This window comes from Gallus gallus, chromosome 1, assembly GCF_016699485.2.
Source record: "Gallus gallus isolate bGalGal1 chromosome 1, bGalGal1.mat.broiler.GRCg7b, whole genome shotgun sequence".
NCBI lineage: Eukaryota > Metazoa > Chordata > Aves > Galliformes > Phasianidae > Gallus > Gallus gallus.
The window spans coordinates 25,935,689-25,953,375 of NC_052532.1; the positions used below are offsets into that span (position 1 = coordinate 25,935,689).

Sequence of the window (17,687 nt, forward strand, 5' to 3'; positions counted from 1 at the left end):
ACCCTAACAGCACACTTACTTTACGGAACTGAGAATTTTCTGTTACAGGAAAGAAAGGAAGTGCTGGGGAAGACATTTATGTTGTTAGTCTCCCCAGAGATGTAGTAGGGACAAAGATGACTCCCTTCCATTACATGCAGTAACTGCTCCAGAGTGGCAGCGCAAAGCTATCAAGGAGCACTTGAACTAACTTGCCCCAAAATGTTTTCAATGGCAATATTGACGCAGCTGTTCCTTTCACTGAAAATATCTTTGCACTACTGCATAGAATCATGGAATCATTATGGTTGGAAAAGACCTCTAAGATCATTCAGTCCAATCACCAACCCATCACCACCATGCCCACTAACTGTGTCCCTAAGTACTACATCCACACATTTCTTGAATACCTCCAGGGACTTTTGAACTCTACACACATATTCTGTTAACATTTCCAGACTATCGTAGGAGTTCCAAAACAACTGTGAAACAGGAGTAGATTCATTACAAGTATAATACAAGGAATCCTTTATGTAGGATTTTCCACGTATGCGCAATATGCGCAAAAAAAAGCTATTCCTTCCATTAAGAAAAATCTTAACATAGACCTAACTTCAGTCAATAATGAAATCATTAGCAACATCAGGAATCAAACTTAATGCTCCCTAATGTTTAGTGTTCATGCTTATTACTCCTCATATCTTTATTCTCACTATCCCATTCAAATAGGAATGTTATTAAGGAAAAGTGTTTTCCATGTTCCATCCAAAGACACTTTCTTCATACTGCACTTCCTATGATTCTCAGCTGCAAAGTGGTACTGATAGCCTGAAAGTACCACAGAGGGGTTATCCTTCCTCAGTACATACAATCAACAGACGATACTAAAAATTCTGTATGCCTGGATATGCAAGTTTCCAAAACTGACAGCTATGACCTTTTCCAAGCCAGCTAAATTGGTGGTTGCAGTGTGCAACTGTTTGTGTATTTCTGGTACTCTATTATAATGCAATAACTTCATAAATTATCCCAAATTCAATCTACAAAATCATGAGATTTCCTATTAAATTGTGAGTGAATAGGAATATAAGAAGTTACTTGGCTTTCCTTTCATTGCTATTTTTACTAAGGTGGGCAGATAGTGGGTTTTTCGGGGTGTTTTTTTTCTTTGGTGGGTTTTTTTTTGGGGGGGGGGGGGGGTGCTGTGCTTTTTTATTTTTTATTTTTTTATTTTTTGATAACCCTGTTCCCAAAGTACCCTTCCTTCTGTCTTTTTTCATTACCACACAACTTTTTAGCTGACTGACTTTACAGTATTCACATGTGATACGCAGGTCAAATCAGAACAGACAAAATCCCAAATGAATTAGTTATCTTAATTTAAATTTATTTTAACTTTATTGATAATTTTGCATGAGGGAGACTTGAATCTTACGGTTAAAACACACTTGAAAGCAATTAGGAACCATATGACCGCATTCTAGCATTAAGAACAAAAGCAACTGACAGTTCCAAGATTAAGCCACAACCACTCAGTTTAAAACAGAAATATTTTTACCTTATTTTTTAAAGGTTGTGTCTATCTTAAAAAAAAGAAGTGTAATATGGGGAACGACACAATGCTTCTTAAAACACAGTGATACCCAGGGACTCTCACTCTCTCTTTAATGATCCACTGCTCTCATTCAGCTGTCTTTCTTTTTTCAAATCTTTACATATGTGACAGCTCTCAAAAGTAGACCATAGACCATCTGGCATTTTCAGAGGTGTAACTTGTGCAAATTCAGCTCTACTGGGAACACAATGCTATCTTCTGCCTGCGTTATAAAAGATACAATAGAATGTAGAACTTATGAGTTGTTTTGAATTATTCATTTTTTGCCTGTATATTCAAGAAATTTTACAAACTCTGCATTTTGTACTACATAATCACATGCGTTAAAGGTACAAAGAAACTTTTTGACACCTCTTTTCTACAGAAAGATGGCATTTTGTTTGATATGTGAACATTCAGCGCCTGTTATATCATTCTAAACAGGCCGTGTGCTGCTACAAAAGATCCCATTTTACACTCTATGTATGAGCAAAAATTTTATTCTTGATAGTCAGTAACAGCAATACACATCGAAATTTCAAATATGAGTTGGATGAACATTCAGCATCTTCAAATCGGGATGGCACTGGTCACTTAGTATACGTTGAAGATTTTTTTTTAATTCCTTACACAACATAGAAATACTGTCAGTTTAAGCATCCACAATGAACACTTTCAAATGTACTAAAAAATACTGTGCTTTTTAGGTTAATATGTTTTTAATCTTTAGCAAAACCAGTACATTTAAACCAATATTTCATACAGTACTAACACTAGTGGATTTTCAATAAGAATGATAAATACTGGATTAATGATTCAATACACTGAATCTTTTTTGATAGAAAACTAGCAGATAATGTAGCTAGTAATAACTATACATGAATCTGCTGCCTGTGGAAAAGCAATAAAAAGGCAATATATTGCTATAGCATATAATCTATTAGCATGTTTCACTGCTTCCTTGTCATTGCAAACTGGGCCTTAACACAGCCACTTCTGCTCTTATTTGTGTGGATACTATCTGGTGAATATTCACATACTAAACATTTGCTGTGATTCTGATGGTTTTGGATGAAGTAAATATGCACATTCTGACTGTAAAATCCTAAAATGGATACATATGCCCACTGACAATACGTTGTTTATACCTCTACAAAATAACAGCTACTCTTATGAGAAAAATCCCGACGTATGCATTTAACAGAAAAACGTATGTAAACACAGGGAAATGCTCATCAAAAAAGAGGACAGTTTAAGCTATCATTAGGGATTTTAGATGAAACAAAAAACCAAACATGCACAGAATACAGGCTCCTCAGAGTCAAAGCGAATCAAAAGAAAGCATCAGGAGGGAGAGAAAAATTGAGACAGCTAATTAGTAGCCTAATCACATCAAAAGCAATTCCAAGGCAGCTGATACAGATGCCCGCGGTGTTTGATAGGCTGGCCAATGCCATCGATGGAAAAAAAAGTACTTTCCAGTTACAGCCTGGTCATTTGACCACACAACCAGAGAGGTAAGAGTGCTTATTTTCTTCGTTCATGACAGATCTGTTCACATCACATCAGGCCAGAAAGGCAGTATTTTTCCAGGTGGACTAGGGTGGAACAAAAACGTACAACTGCTGGGTGTAAAAAAATATAACCTTTGGCATTTTCAAATATCGGGAAAATACAAAATAGGATTTCAGTTCAGAATACCCTTTGCATTTCTCTGCCTCCCCAAAAAAGTTGCAGTGACAATAAGCAGATGAACTCTTTTAGGAAACAGAGAGGTCCTGCTTTGGTCTGTTAATGCTGAAAGCCAAGATCTACATGCTAATTTCAGCTTGGGAAACTGTTTGATCTCAGTGGTAGCTGCTCCTGCTCCCTCCGCATGGATCACACTGAAGAGACCACATGCGAGGAAGGTAAGAATCAGGCCTCTGTTCCTTATCAGTACTTCTTCATAACACAAACCAAAGCTTGAGGGGGAAAATAAAGCACATGACAGATAGTCATGGATTGTACAGTAAAACCAGGAGCTGCCTGTATTCTAGAGTAAAATTAAGGTAATTCCACATTGCTTCTGGAAAAGACATAAATTCCCGAAATATAAAAGGCAACATTTCAAACTGACTAGAAAAAATCTCACCTTTTCAAAAATATTACAGATTATACGTATGCTTTTATACGCTCAATAAGCATAAAATTTCAGTGAAACTGGGAGAACTCAAATATCAGCCTCTCTCCCTCCCCACATTTTAACTAAAATCCTGACTAGTCTCTATGTGGATCTTCAAACTACATCAATAGTTTCCTCTGCATAGCTATCCAGAATATTAACATTCAGATTACAAGATGTGCCTCTGAGTCAACCTGTGAAGTGGCTTTTGTCAGCAATTATTTTTGAATATTTTCTAGGACATAAATGGCATATACTGCAGCTTCCATATCATAGAAAGCATACATTAACTAAATAACAAGGTACCATCAAGGTACAATCTATCTTTTAAAATCAATTTTTCACACTGAATTTTTTATACCATGCTGACTTTACAAGGAAAACAAAGTTCCCACTAACGGCATCAACCACTTTTTTAGAACTGTTTCTTGTAAGACACGAGGACATCTTCAAAATGAATACAATACATTATTATGAAACAGGATGCCCTTTGTAATGAAAATACTGTAGTAAAGTTGCTGGTATGAGTTTTGCAAGACCCACACTGAGAACACTTTGTTAAAATATGCCTGAGAACATACAGGGAGTGCCGGGTATAACAGAAATGGGGCTGGAGGGGGACAAAGGGAAAAGGCATTTTATCCCGTCAGCTCTCAACCTGAGAAGGGCCAACGCGAATGGCATGCGTGCATGTGTGTTTACGGGTTGAGAAGGCGACACATGCACAAGAAGGTGCCAAAGTACTCTTCAATCTGTGCAAAGACACCTGCAGTGCCTTCCTCTGGAAGCACCGCGGGATCTCGCACACTGTTTGAAGAGTAGAAGAAATTGTTTAAAGACGTCTTTGACATACCCCAAAAGAAGCAGTTACCACAGGGAAGCATGAAAAGGGCCGGTAGCCACAGGTTTACAAAGTTGATAGGCAACTGAACACGTGGAGTGCATTTCTGTATTTACAAATCCTCTTCCCTGAAGTGTTTTCTCAAAATGAAGAAATGCCTGCTGATTTTTTTTAATGATAGCAACATCAAATTTTTCATCGTTGCTGGATTGAGTAAAGCCTCATTTTTTTAATTACCTGTCATCTAACAGCTATCTCAAAACTCCAAACATCCTTTTGTCTCCTAATTACCATTAGGTTATCAGCAAACTCAGCTTCTTTATCATACACAAATCTTGCCACCATTAGCAGTGTTTTTTGGTGAGACTGAGAATGATAAACTTTGCAGACAATAAAAAAAATTCTTTCTAGAACATAACACAGTTAGAAATAAAACTGATTCACATAATGCAGTGATTGTTATGCTACATCTACATCAAGTGGGACGCAGCTCTCTGCAGAATCATGAGAACAAACAGCTGTAGCTTGCCATAAAAAATCCACGAGAACCCAAACACAAAACAGGCCATTGTACGTAATAAGCACTCAGATTTCTGGGAAATAGATTTCTATATAAAGCTGTGTTCAAAAGTAGGAAATTTTACTCCAAGCTTTTCCCTTAAAACAATTATCTACCCATTTTCTACCTCATATGTCCTGCGAGGGAGCTGGAAAAGAACTCCAGTTGTATTTGCTTTTACGTTTCACAGCATTCCAACTACTTACAGCAGTGGCAGTTGTGGCACAGACGTGCAGTGCCGGATTAATTTACTGTCATCATTCCAGCATTCTGTGTGCATACTGATGGTGGTTTACATATTCACTTATGGCTTCTGAAGGTAATTTTTTCCTATTTAGTAAAACGCTTAGGTATTTCTTCTTATGTTTTCCACATGGTTTACTTATTTAGAGGCATAATGACTTACTTTATTTTTTTGTTGTTCTTGTTAAATGTTGCTTTTTAAGGAACAGTGACTTATAGAAACTGGATATGAAAACAACATGATACACAAAATAAGAATCAGAGAATTAGTATTTTTGTTAATTTCTGAAGTGGCCAAAGTGATTTATTCCCTGATCATAAAAAATTGGTAGTTCAATAAATGTGAAGACAGTCCCCAAAGCTATAAAGGATACAAAGGGGTGCAAAACCAACACAATCCCATCTCACTGAGGAACAGCACTGTTTGCGTCTGGAGCTCTAATTTTGAAAGGAAGGTTAATTAACCACCAGACACAAAAAAGTAATCCAAGCTGTCGGCATGACAATTACAGCACTTATGCAATTAGTACATATTACAACATATGGTTATACCAATGCATAAAGGTGCACTGGAGTCCCATGAAACTAACACATTAAATCAAATATTTGGAAGAGTTTTGATGGCTCTCACCATTGTGTTACTTGTTCCCAATTCAAACAAACTTCAAAGAGAAGCTACAAACAACAGGATATCTCTTGCTGGGTATTGCCTCATAAGCGGCACAACAGGATGTATCAGACAGGAGAGATAACCTGAATGTCATTAGTAGCCACAGGCTGTACCAGTGCACAAACAGGCCCTCTTGGCTCCAGCATCTTCTACTCCCTTCCTCCAAAGGCCAACAACCACAGACAAACTAGTCATCGTTGAACTGTGGGAAAGAAGATGGAATGGTGAGGCGAAGAGAAGTGCTGGCTTCGCAGCCAAGCCCTTTCAGCACTCACCTTTGAGAGAGAAACACCCGAAGGTCAGGTTTATTCACCACTGACCCTATATACAAAATTTCCCGAGACTCCAAAAAGTGTTCCAGCTCAGGTATCTCTAGCCCCTGCTCTTACTGCTTTGTCTTGCATCATCTCTATAATTCTAAACACTTCACAGTACTGCTATCAATAAAATTAACAGATGCAGAAAGAGACATAGGAGAAAAAACAGGACAACAAAAAAGAATGGAGAATGTGAAAAGGCAGCAAATGGGGGAAAAAACAGAAGATCATTACAAAAATAGTAACACATAAATTGATATCTGAGATTCTGACCTCTCTGCTGCACTCGTTTTCTCTGTGCTATTATTTCTAGCAATCTAGAGCTGATGCAAGGTTTGGCATCAGCTATCAAGTACCAGAAATCCAAAGGAAGAAAGAAGTAAAGCACAGCTGCGAGGAGAATGGAATAGAAGCAAATGGGTAGTAGCCAAAAGGAACATGCAAAAACTTGGGATTTTACATTATTAAGCCAACAGCAGGGCAAAAACATCAAAAGAAGTAGACAGTAAACACCCAGAAAAAGACAGCACTGGAGGGGAAGAATAAAGGAAAGGGAAAAATATATGATGAGTTGAGCCCCTTCGGTCTGTGAGGGCAGAAAAGAAAAAAAAAATTAAGTAAAATCTACTGGAGATGAAGCATTTGCTACAAACTTTACACGTAAGGAAAGAATTAAATGATAAGCCATTCATCGATAAGCAGTGAAATAAAATGAGGATCGTACTTGCACAGTGATTCAGATAGAGTTGAAACAACAGTTCCCCTTCTGCTAAAGGTCAGAAGGCTCCAGGAGCCTAGACCAGCAATCAGCCACATTCAGCAACAGATGAATGACGGAAAATGGAAATCCTGTGTCAGCAGCGACTGGATGTGAGGTCCACAACAATACTTAAGTTTGTCTTTGTTACACAGTGGTTGATTAACAAAGTGACTGTGAGTGGGAAAAAAAAGAAGTGGAAATACAGCAGAATGTATCAGGTGTCCAATTCCCAATCCTGAAAAAAAAACAAAATGGGAGGAGAAAGAGAAGCAAGATGTATCTGCACAGTATCTGCACTTCTGCCTGCTGCTCATGAACACAGCCCTTACAGAAGAGCAAATGTCAGAGTGCTGACCGTGTCTGGTGAAGACTTAACTTCCTGTAGAAATGGTGCACTAAGTTTCCTGAAAGGAAGCCAAACATAAGCTGCTCAAACAATTCACAAGAAAGCTCTGATATCGGAGTCACACAGTTGTAAATCTGTACTGTTAAAAAAATATAGCGTCACATTAATAGTCACCAGCATCGAGCACAAAAATTCAGAGAAACAATCATATTAATTTAAAGGAGAAAATACCAGATCATATGAGGGAACAGGTAAATTGTCTTAGTTATATAAAACAACCCATACAACTTTTTCTCATTTCACCCCGCAACTGAGCTAAAACTCCGATTCTCATTTCTGTTCGTGAAACAAGATATAAATCTCTGTGAAATTATTATGCTCAAACCATTTCAATATAGTAGAGGCCAGTAGCACTTGCAAGTCCTTATGCTACAGAATTGATTGAATAGCAGTAGAATACTGGGTTTTATCTCTAACATACAGAAAGCGAATTTTCTTATTTCAACATGTTCAAAAGCGTTCAGCATACATGTGGAATCGTTTTCGTTCTCTATTAAATATTAAAAATACTTCTTTCAACTTATAAAACTTTATTTAGTTCACCTATTATTTAGAAATACTCCTATAGCATTTAAATTTGGATGAGGCCCATGCTTTGAATCAGGATCTTTTACGATAAAACCTTTTGCTTTGTCTTTTATTTAGAAGACATATTTCCTTTTATTTGGGGGAAAAAGGAAAATTCATTTGCACACCGATCACAATTACTTTTTTTAAATGGAGTGCAGGTAGAGCAGTGAAATTTGTGCTATGTCAGCTTTATTCTCTATACTGAAAAGGACCCGCTTGTATGTCTAAGAACTCTTGGTTAGAAGGTTTTGCATATAAGCAGAAGAACTCATAAGATCGAAACAGCATTTTAAATGAAAACATTACAATTTAAAGTTCCACCTGTGCTTTTCTATCCTTTCACTATTCAGGAGCTTCAGTAAGTCACAGCACAAGCAGGAACCCTTTCTTCCCCTAGAAGGATCAAAAGGCCAGCGGCAACCCTCACTCCACAGCAAAGACAGCAACTCTATTATATGCAAACAACCTTCCTCTGCTTTTTACAAAAGCCTTCAGCCCCACAGAAGCATTCATGCCTTCAGCAGCATCAGCAGCTCAAGTAGGTTGGCCATCAACAAGCCAAACTACTGACTCCATCTCTTTGTGCTGTGCAGCTGTTTGGCACTGAGGGAACACCTCAGCCTCCCTCCTTGCATTTCTTGGCCCCATGCAGAAACGCTCTTAGGAAACAAGAGAACAACTGCCAAAAGGACACAACTGCAGCATTTTTGACACATCCTTATCCACTCTACAAAAGTTTCATGCCATCTGCCATTTTATTCGCACTGCTGCCATAGCCTTGCCTTTAGGAATTAACGCTAGCACCCTTTTTGTTATTGTCCCTCCACCACAACTAGTTGTATTTCACTGTGCCACATTGTTTTCTCAGGCTGCTGGGATTAACAGAATACAATGGGAACATCCCCAGGCTACCTTATATTTAATTAGTGTCCTGCTAATTTAGACAGAATTCCTGGTTTATTTCCAGCACAGTACTGCCAACTCAGATTATGTAAATACTATCAATCATTTTATCTTTAAATATGTCCTTTCTGTTGGCACTCTCAATTTTGAGTCTTTAACTTTCAGCTTTTGTTAGAAACTACAAAGATGAAGACCAAGTTAATGTTTTTGTTTTATGAAAATTTAAACCCCACATAGTAACATGAGTCCAGAAGCTGAGATTTTCATAGTGTGTTGTTATATTTAACAGCTGGTCTTTCTCCTGAATCCACCATACCATACCCTTTCATAATTTTAATTTACTGTTCACTCCCCAGTAATGAAAACAATGATTCTAGTAAGAAGGTTCTCATTGCTACTTATGAAGTTGTTTAAAATGTTGATGTTAACACACCAAATCAAAGTGAACAGGACTTCATACTGAAGCACTTTAAAGAGTTTTCCAGCCACCCTCTGAACATGACCCTCCTGTCACTGCTTACAGCTGTGCTACTGTAATAAAGAAGTGGGGAAAGAAGGACTGGTAAAAATAAAAATAAAGAAGTGGGGTAAGGATGCTGTAAAGAAAATGATGCACAGAAGAGAACAAAAATGGATCATCCCCTATTCATAATTTATAAAATTAATATGGAAAAGAGAGCACTGAACATAGTTTATTAAGAATGAGAACAAACCTTCGACATCCTTCCAACTCTGACTCTACCATGACAGCCACCACATCTCTTCCAACAATGTCAAGAATCCATATTCTTTGCTTTCCTTCAAAATTACCATGATTTCTAAAGGAAAGATTTTATGATTAAAACCTTCAATTGCCATTCCTTTATAGTATCTGTGAAGATAATTTTTAACACCGAGTTTAAGTTTTGAGAGCAAAGTAGACCTCTGCCTGTGCAAGAGCTAAGCAAACAAGCCATATCTCCCTTTCCACAAAGACTTGTTCCACAAATATCTGACAAAATATTGATAATGTAGGCTAAAGTTCTCACCCTATTCCAGCTATCCCAGCAGAATCTCCACTGTGGATGCAGCTATGTCAGTAATAGAAAGTTTTTGCCAGGTTATTTGCTGTTGTTCAACAAGTGAGTATAACGGTAAACAAGGTCTCCCCATTAAAATGCTTTAGTCACACAGCTATAGAAGCAGATAGCATGCAATACACAAATGGTCAAAACAAACAAACAAAACAGAGGAATTTACTTAAAATAAGAACAGAGTTTATCAATTAAGTTATAGGGAGAAGATTCCTTAGGTAGAATGCTAACATACATATGGGAATTAGAAAATCAAGCAGACACAATGGTGAATGAAACAACAAAGGAAATAACAAGAGCAAAGAACAAAATAGGTAACCACTAACAAAATTCCTCCCTGGAAATTTCTGTGTTGCTTCTCCCCCTCCACATCTTTTTGAAGTGAAACGCTGTCTTCTTTGTTTTAAATAAGAAACTGACACTGGATTAAAGTTTCCAAGTCTCGAGCCTGCACAGAACAGTTTACAGAATAGCTGTGATGAGGACTGTTACGAAACATGGGGAAGAATTTTATGACTATACACAAAGGTACACTACAAAACACTTTCTAGAAGGGTTTGTATATAGTTCCACTGAAAGGTCTATTTCCATGTAAAAATATTTCTCAATACCGATTTTACACTACAAATACAGTATTAAATATTGTTGCTACAAAGTGACAGTATACTAATATTAGCATTTATTTAGGGAGGGAAATATGTTTATTTACAAGTTCAGAGTTACAAAGTGAATACTGAATTGTTAAATGAGTTGGCATAATTTAATAGAATTACTTATATGAAAGCTCCATGTGCATTATCCAAACTTATCTCTGTATCCTGCCTTATCATCTGAATTTTTTTTTCCAGTCACCTCTACAAAAAAACTCAATTTGATCACTTAGGCAAACCTTTCCAGTCAAGATGATCCCAAATCATCTCATCAAAACACAACATTTTCCTTGATCTTGAAATTCAAGGAAACTGAGTATTATTCACTAACTTATACAGAAGGCCTAAAAAGCATTCTCCAGTTTAACTGCTCTACGGGCCAACTGTGGTCATCATACAAATCTTTCATTGCTCTTCTGTTAAAAAACAAATTTTATTTTAACTTGCCACTTACAGAATAGCAGTCAAAAGATGCATCTCTCCTATTAAAGTGGAGTGCCATCTAACCAGATTAGAGGTCTCACTTTTCAAGAAAGATGTATATTGGATCTACCCAAACATGAAGGCAAGCTTACTCCTGCTCTGCTAAGGAACAGGAAAACGGCATGTACAGTCTCTCTGGGGCAAAAACTTGCCCTGAAGGTCAAATCTGACTCACAGGACACATATTTTATAGGCTTGCTTAACAGTTTGCTCTACTTGACTTGTCTCAAAAGCAAACTTCATAACACTTTATGCAAACATTATACAACCGTAGGTCTGAGCCATAAATCAATAAAACTCACTTAAACTTGAGGAATCTCTGTATCAGGAAATAGTTTCTTACTTGAAATTCTGCTGTAATTAATATTAACATTGCTCAATCTTACAATTTTCTCTAAGCAAATGTCATGTACTTACAGCTTTAAAGTAAAAACATGACAAACAAGATTCTGCACAGACTTTGAGGGAGGCAAGTTTTCAAGTAAAATTTATGTCTCTTATTTCCATGTGCCCCAGTACAGAACTTGGCATTTGAAAACTCTTGTGTTAGAATGCTGCCAGAATGCTGCTGGTTAGTACTCATGATCACAAATTTCAAGAGAAGTCATCACATGGCTTCATGCCACATTTCCTACATGCCAGAACACTACAGCTCATTTATGAATAGTCAAGGCTCAGGTGGCAAATATTTCATCACTTCCTCAGTACTTCTGGAAGCATACCTCACCAGTATAATGAGTTAACAAAACCAGTATTAGAAATAGCCTGAGTGACCACAGCTGTTTGACATTTGAATGTTTTTCAAAAGGATCTTTTGGGTCTAGGTCATGTTTTTTTTTATTTTTTAAGGGAAAACAGAAAACCAGCACAACATGCAAATAGGCCACAGGCCCCTGTTTTTCCTCATCCTTTACAAAAATACCTTCAGGGAAAGGGTACTTGTGGGCACTGTAGATATTACCAGAACGCAAAGTAAGTACTATTCAGATCATACTTTCTTCTGGATCGCTATTTAAAGACGAAAAATATTTAACCATAATTACTTAGCTAAGCCTTCTGATGTGACCTTAAGCCCTTCCTCATCTTTTCCTTTTATATCAGTAAATACAGCATTCAGAAGATTAGAAACTAGTTTGGCTCTCTGTATTTTGAAGAATTAATTTCAGAATTTTGATGTACACACAATTTGCACTACTATTTTTCAGGTATATAAAATTACTCCAAGTGATCCACACATGATGACAAAAATAAAACATGAAGAAGAAAAAAAAAATAACAGACGTTTTGCCATGGTTTACGTTCAAGACATTTCTGCAAGAAAACAGGTTCCTAAAAGTACAACTTGTATGACGATACTTTCATGCACTTTGTAATTTGGTGTTGTTTTTTTTTTGCTAAAACTGGCCAACTGAATACCGTTATTACTGAAAATAGCAGACTGAAACTACACTGACTCATTGGTTTTGTATTACAACATTTCATGCAGAATCCACTCAGGAGTTCTATTATTTTTCCTTTTAAGGAACCACTACAAACACATTGTACATTTTCCCCTATACGAGGAGCTAATCCAGAAAAGAAGTACTACTCTCCATTGAGGCACAACAGCACATGGGTTCTGAGACCATACTGATACAACAAATGAAAATATTCTGAAATTAAGATACAATTTACTTCAGGCTAAAACACAGAAAGCACAGTCATTTTTGCATTACTTAAAGAACTTCACCTTTGTCTGGCTCTGAGGATTACCACCGTCCAAACCTCTCCAGCCTTAGACCGTATATTCAAATGATGTTCTCAGAGTCAGATGTAAGGTAGAACAAAAAAATTAAAGGCTTCAGGTAATTCTGGCTACCAGTGATATGCACAATACTGCATCTATCACGTGGTCATCTAGTGCCATGTAAAGTTCTCACTGAAGTTTAACTACTATATCTACAAACCGATCAGCAAAAGCAAAAATTTATCAGCATGGAGTCACCACAGAGTGTGCAAAATCCTTACCAGTAACAGTCCGTCATTAGCTGCACAGCTTCAAAACGTTCAACCTAGAGTCAAAGGGCAGAGGCTACAGGGAAACCTGCATCCTACTAACGCTGCATCAGTGACACTCAGATCACCAATGTTTTCAGAAAACACCGAAGACCCAGTCTTACATCACAGAGACTGTAATTGCATCTTTCTGACTAGAATGGTATCTAATGAAAATTAAATGAAAATGCTATGGTTGTATAACAAGGAGGCATGAAACGTCTTGGATACAAAACTTTCTCATCTGAGTCATGTCATCCCAGAAATTCCAAGAGGAATCCAAAATGGCAAGAAGATGGATACACGTTCTACAAGAAAAAGCACTTCTTTCTGTAGAAGTCTTCTAGTCAGAGACTGGGAAGAAGACGTAATCATTACACATTAAAACCGTGAGAGAAAAACCTTAACAGTGTCAGCAGAATCATCAAATCTGAGGTATGTGTGCATTACCTACAAACTGCTGAAAATTACTGGCTTTCTGATAGTGGTTACTTATGGCTTCCTATTTGTCTTTCTCAGCCTACTCCAAGAGATAATCCTTATTCTTCTCCTCAGCCAAACAGGTGCATCTTCAAAGTAAATTAAATCCAAAGGTCTTTCACAGGCCTTATATCTCCTGTGTGTTCTAGAGGCATTTGTTGATGCACAGTGTTTTATTTACTTACCCTGAAAGGAATTTTTCAAAAATGCATATATTGCTTACCATCTTACAACACGTTGGAATAAAAAATAAATAATAATATAAATAAATAACAAATAATAATAAAAAAATAAAACATCAGGCTCATTGATAAGCATGGGAATAATTGTTTGAGGAATTCTGGAACAAAAGCAGTAAGAGATCTGTCAGGTCAGAGGAAAAGCGACAGAGAATAGTTGTCTGCTGGAGAAAGGATTAGAAAATCTCTGGTAGGGGAGTTTGTATGGAGGTGTGCTTCACACTGCATTAACTTCTACAAGCCAAATTTCTCAGACTTGCCTTTTTTTAAGAAGACAATATCAAATACTGTATTCCTGTATTTCAGTGTTTAAGTATTGAATTGAAGTCATCCTGCCCCTGTACTCGGCATTGGTGAGGCCTCACCTCAAGTACTGTGATCAGTTTTGGGCACCTCAGTACAAGAAGGACATGGAGGTACTGGAGCAGGTCCAGAGAAGGGCAACAAGGCTACTGAAGGGCTTGGAAAATCAGCCCTATGAGAAGAGGCTGAGGGAGCTGGGGCTCTTTAGTCTGGGGAAGAGGAGGCTGAGGGGAGACCTTATTACTCTCTTCCAGTACCTGAAAGGTGTTTACAGTGTGAGTGGGGTAGGTCTCTTCTCACTGGTGACAGGTGACAGGACGAGGGGTAATGGCCTCAAGTTGCGCCAAGGTAAGTTTAGGTTGGACATTACGAAACACTTCCTTACAGAAAGGGTGGTTAAACACTGGAAGACGCTCCCCAGGGAGGTGGTTGAGTCACCATCCCTGGATGTGTTTAAGAGCCATCTGGATGTGGTGCTCAGAGATATGATTTAGCGGAGGGTTGTTAGAGTTAGGGCACTATGGTTAGGCTGCGGTTGGACTTGATGATCTTTGAGGTCCTTTCCAACCTGAGTAATTCTATGACTCTATGATTCTATGATTGAAGGCCTATTCATTCACAGCTCCCCCCTACCCCCCATTTCTTCACAGCCAGACGGAGCAAAAACCTGCATATATAGGAAACATTATGCAATCACCTCTTGAAGTAAAAGAATACACCCTTCAGACCCAGCAAAATATTTTGAATAATTTCCATTAATCTATTCTACACAACTTCTACACTCACACATTTGGTCACAATGAAAGAAGTCTGTATGTGTCACACTTTCTAACTCTGAGAAGAGTCATTTAAGTTATCTCTTGAACTGGTACTGTTTTTTAGACAGTATGAACACAGGCAATCACTGTAAGATGACTGTGCTCTATGAATTATCCAAGAAAAGGTACTTTGGTGTAATTATCACACGGAACAAACAGCTCTAACAACAAATTATCTACTTGTTTGCAAAAACAGTCCCAAACCCAAGCTTCCATAACTATGGAAATCACCCACTTAGCCAGCAGGAAAAGGGAATCTCCAAATATCATAATTAAATAAATCACTATTACAAGTAAAAACATCAACAAATTTATAAAACAAAAATTAAAAAAAATATAATTTTAGATTTTAATAAAACAAAATCCAAGAAAGTGCTAATAATAGAGTGAGCAGGAGAACACACAAAATTGTTTAATCCCCACAGAGCTGAATGAAGCATCTCTTTCCCTAAAGAACCACTCTTATCAGGAGGCTGCTTCCTGGAGGAGAAAGAGGCAATTGAAGATAGGAAATGATGGATAGCAATGACCTTTCTATCTGTAAAACATGGGCATATTTTAGGTATTTAATCTTGAGAATTGGATTATTATTAATCAATTATTCATGACAATTTGAATCTATGGTAGATGTTTTTTGTTTTCTTAAATATCACATAGCTAAGGTCCTGCATGAGAACCAGAAATGAGATTAAATCCTCACAAGCAAATAGTGTTGGCACTGGCATTTTCTTCTCTCCTAAGCATTCCTTCCCCTACATAACAGCACACACTGCCAATTACCTACCCTCTACCCTCTGTAGAACTTTTGACTAAACATTCTGAAATTCACCTTTACCACTTTTTTTTTTTTTTAAAGACAAAATTATGTTTTCTAAAGAACAAAGCAGGTCATTGTGGTAATGCAGAGCAGCAAAAACTCCTACGGTTTCATTCCTGTTGCCAATGGTTATGCTGCTATGTGGTTTAACATTCGCTCTTTCTCATTTACCAAAGGTGAGTGATAACAGAAGCAGAACGTCTCCAGTAAAGACTACCAGATCATAAAATGAAAATAAGAAGAAGGTGTTTGCAGATATTTTAAATACATTGCTGAAAACAAAGAAAAAGCAGATGGAGCTATGTAGGTCTCAGCTCTTTTTAAAAGCAAGACCTCCATAGTCTTAAATTAAATGCAAACTATGTATGCATTTGTGAAGGGTAAGGAACAGGTCTCAGCACCGCACTGAATAAATGAAAAAAACATATGAAAAATCTAGTTACTCCAGTTTGGGAAACTGCACTGGAAAAGAGACTCTTTCTCACAGAACTTTTAGAACTGAAGGATCTGAAAAGCAGTGGTCACTTCTCAAAGCCAAATTAACACATCGAAGGAATATCTGGCTGTTCTACCAGTTCTCAAATATTCTTTAATTTAAACTGAAGAAATGCACCTTATTTCCAGCCCAAATGAACTTCCAGACATTCAATCTAGTTCTCCCTTTGCTGTTCTTGTCTGCTACAGTTGGAGCATTTACCAGATTTACCAATCTCACCGGATTTCTGTTCATTGTGGCATCATGCTCCTTACGCACTAAGAAAGTCTGAGACTTAGACCTGTTGGAGTGCATCCAGGGAAGAGACACAAAAATGATTCACGGAATGGAACACCTCTCCAATGAAGACAGGTTGAGAGAGCTGCGACTCTTCAGTGTGGAGAAGGCTGTAAGGTGACCTGATAGCGGCTTTTTGGTATCTAAAGGGGAGCTACAAGATAGAAGGGGACAGACATAGCAGGGTCTGTGGTGACATAACAAGGGGAAATGGCTTCAAGCTTACATAGGATAGATCTGGTTGGATATAAGGAAAAAGTCTTTTACAGTGAGGGTGGTGAGGAATGGAACAGGTTACCTAGTGTTGTGTTTGATACCCCATTCCTGGAGACTTTCAAGGTGAGGCTGGATAAGGCCCTGAGCAACTGGACCTAGCTGTGGTGTCCCTGTTCACTGCAGGGGATTCGGATTAGATGACCTTCAGAGGTCCCTTCCAACTCTAAGGACCTATGATTCTATGATTCTAAGTCATTCCTTGCTAATACTGAACAGATTGAACTCCAGGAGTTTTTCCACAATAAGGCATGTTTTCAACCATTCCTGAGATATTTGTGGTTCTTCCCTGATCCTTCTCCAACTGAACACAGTATTCCAGTAACAGTTATGAAAAGCATTAACAATTAATACTGAGAGGTAATATAAACATTTCTGTCTTATTTAGCTCTCCCTGTTTACATGTCAGTATACAGTAGCCTTTTGAAGCACAGGGTTGTACTGGAAGATACTACTCATCTATCATGACTCAAGCTCTTTTCAAAACCGATTAATTCCTTGCTTAAACAAATACATAATACTTTCCCAAGATTAGCCATTTGACCAGAATATTATGGAAGTTTTCATTCTGAGGATAAGGGATGTTCCGAAGGAGGTTATGGAAGGAGCAACTTGGGGGAAGTCTCATAATCTAGAAACTTTTTTAAAAGTGGCTTGAGAAAGGGACTGTGAAGTAAAGGTAAACTGAAAGTATCATAGTGTGGAAAATGAGCGCAGTATTTCAGCTTATTGATGTTGC

General features: G+C 37.7%; 1 protein-coding gene across 1 annotated transcript in view; it reads right to left on the minus strand.

Moving 5' to 3' along the window:
* MDFIC (MyoD family inhibitor domain containing) overlaps positions 1-17,687 on the minus strand; it is a 49,977-nt gene that overhangs the window by 17,674 nt on the left and 14,616 nt on the right. The window lies entirely within an intron of this gene.